This window comes from Tamandua tetradactyla, chromosome 21, assembly GCF_023851605.1.
Source record: "Tamandua tetradactyla isolate mTamTet1 chromosome 21, mTamTet1.pri, whole genome shotgun sequence".
Taxonomy (NCBI): domain Eukaryota; kingdom Metazoa; phylum Chordata; class Mammalia; order Pilosa; family Myrmecophagidae; genus Tamandua; species Tamandua tetradactyla.
Window position 1 is genome coordinate 60878272 of NC_135347.1, and position 5582 is coordinate 60883853.

Consider the following 5582-nt stretch of genomic DNA (forward strand, 5'->3'; position numbering starts at 1 on the left):
AATGAAACAGGAACCCTATCTCACACCATATACAAAAATTAATTCAAAATGGATCAGAGACCTAAATATAAGAATCAGGGCTATAACTCCAAGAAGAAAATTCAGGGAAGCATCTTTAATATCTTATGGTAGGCATTGGTTTCTTAGACTTTACACCTATAGCAGAAGCAAGGAAAGAAAAAAATAGATAAATGAGACCTTTTCAAAATAAAAACCTTTTGTGCCTCAAAGGACTTTGTCACAAAAGTGTAAAGACAGTGCTCACTTCAGCAACTCAAATCCTAAAATTGGAAAGATACGGAGAAGATTAGCATAGCCCCTGTGCTAAAATGACATGCAAATTCATGAAGCATTCTGTAGTTTTTATCTTCTGAAGTTCAAATTTTATTAGAATGAGAAAATACTGGGGAAAAAGGTAAGGCAAAACGGTTTTCCCTGAGGAAAAAGGTTCCTCAGGGTCTCTCACGCAATGTTTCCCTCTAGGCTAAAGCATCATTATTGAGCAGGCCACGGTGACTCAGCAGGCAGAGTTCTCACCTGCCATGCCATAGGGTTCGATTCCTGGTGCCTGCCTGTGCAAAACAAAAACATCATTATTATTACAGGACACTGAAGTACATTTAGAATAATCAGATTAAATTGCATGTAGTTAAAGTTTGGTTCTAAGTATGTTTTATTAATCAGAATTACTGCTTAATTACTATTTTAAAAATTGTAACTCTCAATTAACTGGGATTTCAGTTCATTAGAACACTAGATCTCTAGATTTTCAGCTGTACTGGGTACCTGAGCTTCTAGAGTGAAGAATGAATTGTCAGTGGTGCTCCCATTGTTATGGTTTCTTTCCCTGTTGCATTGTGGATATGCATTTTGGTTCAGGATGATTATATACATGAAGTTGAGACATCATGTAGAACTCTTGGAGATTTGTGAGCTTCTCTGCCTTCATTCATAGCTTGAGTCCAGCACCTAGATTTAAGCACTTCTGTCTTCAACCTCAAAGATGAACAGCAAAATTATCTTTGGAAAAATACCTAATCCTCCGAATTTAAGCCCTTGGATTCCTTAATATACACATGTGTGCTTCCCAGTAAAGGCCATTTATGGGTAAAAAATAGAAGGGAAAAGACAGCCTACTCTGTGGGAGAAAATACTAAGAAACCACATGGCCAATAAGAGTTTAATATCCATAATATATGAAGAAATCCTACAGCTTAACAATAAAAAGACAAACGACCCAGTTAAAAATGGGCAAAAAAAACTTGAATAGACATTTTTCCAAAGAGAAATACAAATGGTTGAAAAGCACATGAAAAAATGCTCAACATCACTATTAGAGAAATACAAATCAAAACCACAATGAGATACCATTTCACACCCACTAGAATGGCTACTGTTAAAGAAAACAGAAAACTACAATTGTTGAAGAGGATGCAGAGAAATAGTAACGTTCATCCATGCTGGTAGGAATGTATAATGATGCAGTCACTGTGGAAGACAGTTTGAAAGTTCCTCAGAAAATTAAGTATAGATTTTCCATATGACTTTGCAATCCCAAGAGAATTGAAAGCAGGGATTCTAACAGACATTTGCACACTGATGTTTACAGCAGCATTATTTACAATTGCCAAAGGATGGAAGCAACCCACATATCCATCAACCAATGAATGGATAAACAAAATGTAGTATACACATACAACAGAGTATTATTCGGAATTAAAAAGGAATGAAATTCTGATTCATGAAACAACATGGATGAAACTTGAAGACATCATGTTGAATGAAATAATCCAGAAACAAAAAGACAAATAGTGTAAGAGCTCACTGATATGAAATGAATAAAATTAGAAAACTCATAGAGACAGAATCTAGAATATAGATTACCAGGGGCTGGGTTGGTTGTAGAAAATGGAGAATTAATGCTTAAATTATACAGAATTTCTATTTGGGTTGAGTATAAAGTTTTGGTAATGGATTGTGGTAATGGTAGCACAATGTTGTGAGTGTAACTAACGACACTGAATTATAAAACTGAATGTGGTTAAAAGGGAAAATTTGGGGCCATGTATATGTTACTAGAATAAAAATTAAAAGAAAAGCCATAAGACTGTACAACATGGTGAATCCTGTTGTAAATGATGGACTATAGTTAATAGGACAATTATAAAAATGTTCTTTCATGAATTATGACAAATGTACCCCATTAATGCAAGGTGTTAATAATAGGGTGGTATATGGGAACTCTGTATTTTTTGTATTTTATGCATGGTATTTCTGTAAACCTACAACTTCTCTAACAAAGAAAAATTATTTATTAAAAAAATAGGCCAGAGGTGACACTGTGTCAAGCGACCTCGTCTCAAGTGTGTTGGATTCTATTAGCCAATTTGGGGGTGGATGGTGGCTCCTTCATCTCTTCCTGACTCTCTGGGGGTTTGTCTCTTCAGTTCTGTTGGTCTCTTCCAGTGAGCTGGGAAGGACAAAGAGGTGAAATGCACATTTTGCAAGTTCCAGAGGAAAGTCTTTGGGGGAAGGGAGTCAAAACTAATGGGCAAGCTTTCATTCATCTATCTGTCACTTCCATTAGCCCAGAAATGGGGGGGGGGGGGGGCGAGGGGGCTATGCAATCTATCATGTGTGCCAGCAACACTGCTGACAATGTTATTTTCTTGTCTCAAACTTACCCTCATCAGCAGGACTTTCACTGGAATTTCTTATAGAAATAATGGCTTATATCACTTTAGAGGCTCTTTACACTCTCCACTGGCTTCCCCCTTAACTCGTCTCTCAGTTCCTTTATTCCTGACCCAGACTTTGAGGAACAGCTAAGTAGACCCTGCTGGTCCTAAAACTCAACTCACCTACTTGCACTTCCAAGCCTCCCTGAGCCCTATTCCCATCTGCATGGTCTCTCCATTCGTGGTCTGACAAATAATAGAATTGCCTCCTTGTCATTCTGATCAAGTATTTCCCTACTCAGTGAAGCCTCCAAGACTTCTTTCCCATCTCCATTAACTCCAGCCCCTGCAGCAATTGTGGGGATCAAATGAAAAAGTGCAGTATAACGAGAGAACATTCCACCAAGCTAAGGTCTGATGTCATGTGTGATAGCTAATTCTAAATTTTGAACACATTAAAAAGCCATTTAAAGAAAGATAAAGACACAGAAGGTGAGAGAGAAAGCCACAGATACAGAGAGGAAGCCATTGAAGCCAGAAACTGGAAGCAATGAAACCTGGAATAGAAGGGAGAGGCCAGTAGATACTGCCATTTTCCTTGCCATCTAGCAGAAGAGTTCAGGACCTCCTGCGTCCTATCTTCAGAAATAAGTTATTGTGAAAGCTTATGCTGAAATGCCTAAAATTTTCTGGAGGAAATGACCTTCATCTTGTCCTTCCTGAAAAGTCCTTTTCTTGGGGGACACACCCTTCCTGCTTCTCAGCTCCTTCAATGACAAGCTAAAATCATATACCCTCAAAGAAGTTGTTGTTCTTATCCTAGGACACATTCCTCTCCCTTGAAAAGTCTTGGCCTCCAGGACCAAGTGCCCAGACTCTACACTCTTTTTATCTCCCAGGTAACCTGTATTTGGAACATTCAAAAGGATTGATAGTAAAGATCCAGAAATAGATAGCACAATACAATGTGATGGGAGCACAATACTGTAAGTGTGACAAACAAAGCTGAATGTGAGTAAGGTTGAAAGAGAAAGAATAGGGGTATACAGGACATCAGAAGGAAAAATAGAGGATAGAAACAGGGACTGCATAACACAAGAAAACCTAGAGTGTTCATGATGGTGCCTAAATGTGCAAATATAAGAAAGTTTTACTTGAGAGAGAAGAACTGAATGACATCATTGCAAAGTATTGAAAATGGGGTAATATATGTATTAGCTAGGGTTCTCTAGAGAAACAGAATCAGCAGGAAATAACTGTAGACATAAAATTTATAAAAGTGTCTCACGTAACCTTGGGAACGTAGAGTCCAAAATCCATAAGGCAGACTGTGATGCTGATGACTCCGATGAATGGTCTGTACGAACTCCACAGGAGAGGCGTGCCAGCTGAAGCAGGAAGAGAGACTCTCTCCTAAATCCTCCTTAAAAGCCTCCCAGTCATTAAACTAAATGTCACTCATTGCAGAAGACACTCCTCTTGGCTGATTATTAGTGCAATCAGCTGTGGATACAGCCGACGTAATCATGATTTAATTCTATGAAATGTCCTCATAGCAACAGACAGGCCAGCACTTTTCCAACCAGACAAACAGGTACCACCACTTAGTGGCCAAGTTGACACATGAAGCTGACCATGACAGTCCACCCCTTGTCAACTTCGCAGCTATACATATCATGTGAACCTCAACTGCTGCCAATTACGTCTGCAGTCAGCTAGGAGGCATGCTTGCTTCAATGAATGATGTTTGATTTAATTGGCTGGTGCTTAAATGAAAGAGCTTAGCATAACACAGCCAAAGCAGCTCAGCATACCTCATCTCAGCACTTGTAGCTCAGCCCAAGCCTTTGGAGATACAGAAAGAAATCACCACAGGGAAAGTTGTTGGAACCCAGAGGCCTGGAGAGAAGGCCAGCAGAGATCACCTTGTGCCTTCCCATGTAAGAAAGAACCTCAGTTGAAAGTTAACTGCTTTTCCTCTGAAGAACTACTGAAATAAATCCCCTTTTATTAAAAGCCAATCCATCTCTGGTGTGTTGCATTCTGGCAGCTACCAAACTAGAACAGACAGTAATGTGGCATGAGTGGAGACCATGGGCATTTGGGCCACTTCCTCATGTAACTTACTTGTGCCTTCAGGACCTGCTTTGGCCCTATCTCATATATACCATTTCCATTTTACGATGGAGTGCTGCTGCACATGTCCAGCTTTATGGCTTGGTGGGTCAGACAACACCCAGCTTATGATAAGCAACTCAGGTCTTGTGGTAACTTGGTGGCCCAAGGTTAAGCATTCAGTCTCAACTGAGACCCAGTAGCAGAGCAAAAGCTGTTTCTCAAAAGGAGAGTAGTTATCTGAAGCAGATGGTAAGGCTTTGATCCAAAATCCTAAGGGCCTGTGTTGTGGTTCTCCTCTAGGGGCCTGCCAAAAGCTCCATCTCCATTTTCCACTGACACTTCCAGCACCATTGGATCTGCTGGATCATACGGCCCAAGTGGCAGAGCAGCTTGTACAGCAGCCTGAACCTGTCACAGAGCCTCCTCTTGTTCAGGTCCCCACTCAAAACTAGCAGCTTTTCTGGTCACTTGATAAATGGGCTGGAGTAGCACACCCAAATGAGGAATATGTTGTCACCAAAATCCAAAGAGACCAACTAGGTGTTGTGCCACATAGAAGGGGCCAGATACAGCAACTTATCCTTCACCTTAGAAGGGATATCTCAACATGCCCCACACCACTGGACACCTAGAAATTTCACTGAGGTGGAAGGCCCTGTATTTTTGTTGGATTTATCTCCCATTCTCTGACACACAAATACCTTACCAGTAAGTCTAGAGTAGTTGCTACTTCTTGCTCACTAGGTCCAATCAACATGATATCATCAATATAATGGACCAGTGAGA

The 5582-nt window shown here is 40.1% G+C and overlaps 1 non-coding gene across 1 annotated transcript; it reads left to right on the forward strand.

Annotated features, from left to right (window-relative positions):
- The first annotated feature begins 257 nt into the window (after window positions 1–257).
- Window positions 258–364, forward strand: LOC143665819 (U6 spliceosomal RNA). The gene has a single exon (XR_013167223.1). It is a non-coding gene; the product is annotated as a U6 spliceosomal RNA (small nuclear RNA).
- The last annotated feature ends 5218 nt before the right edge of the window (window positions 365–5582 follow it).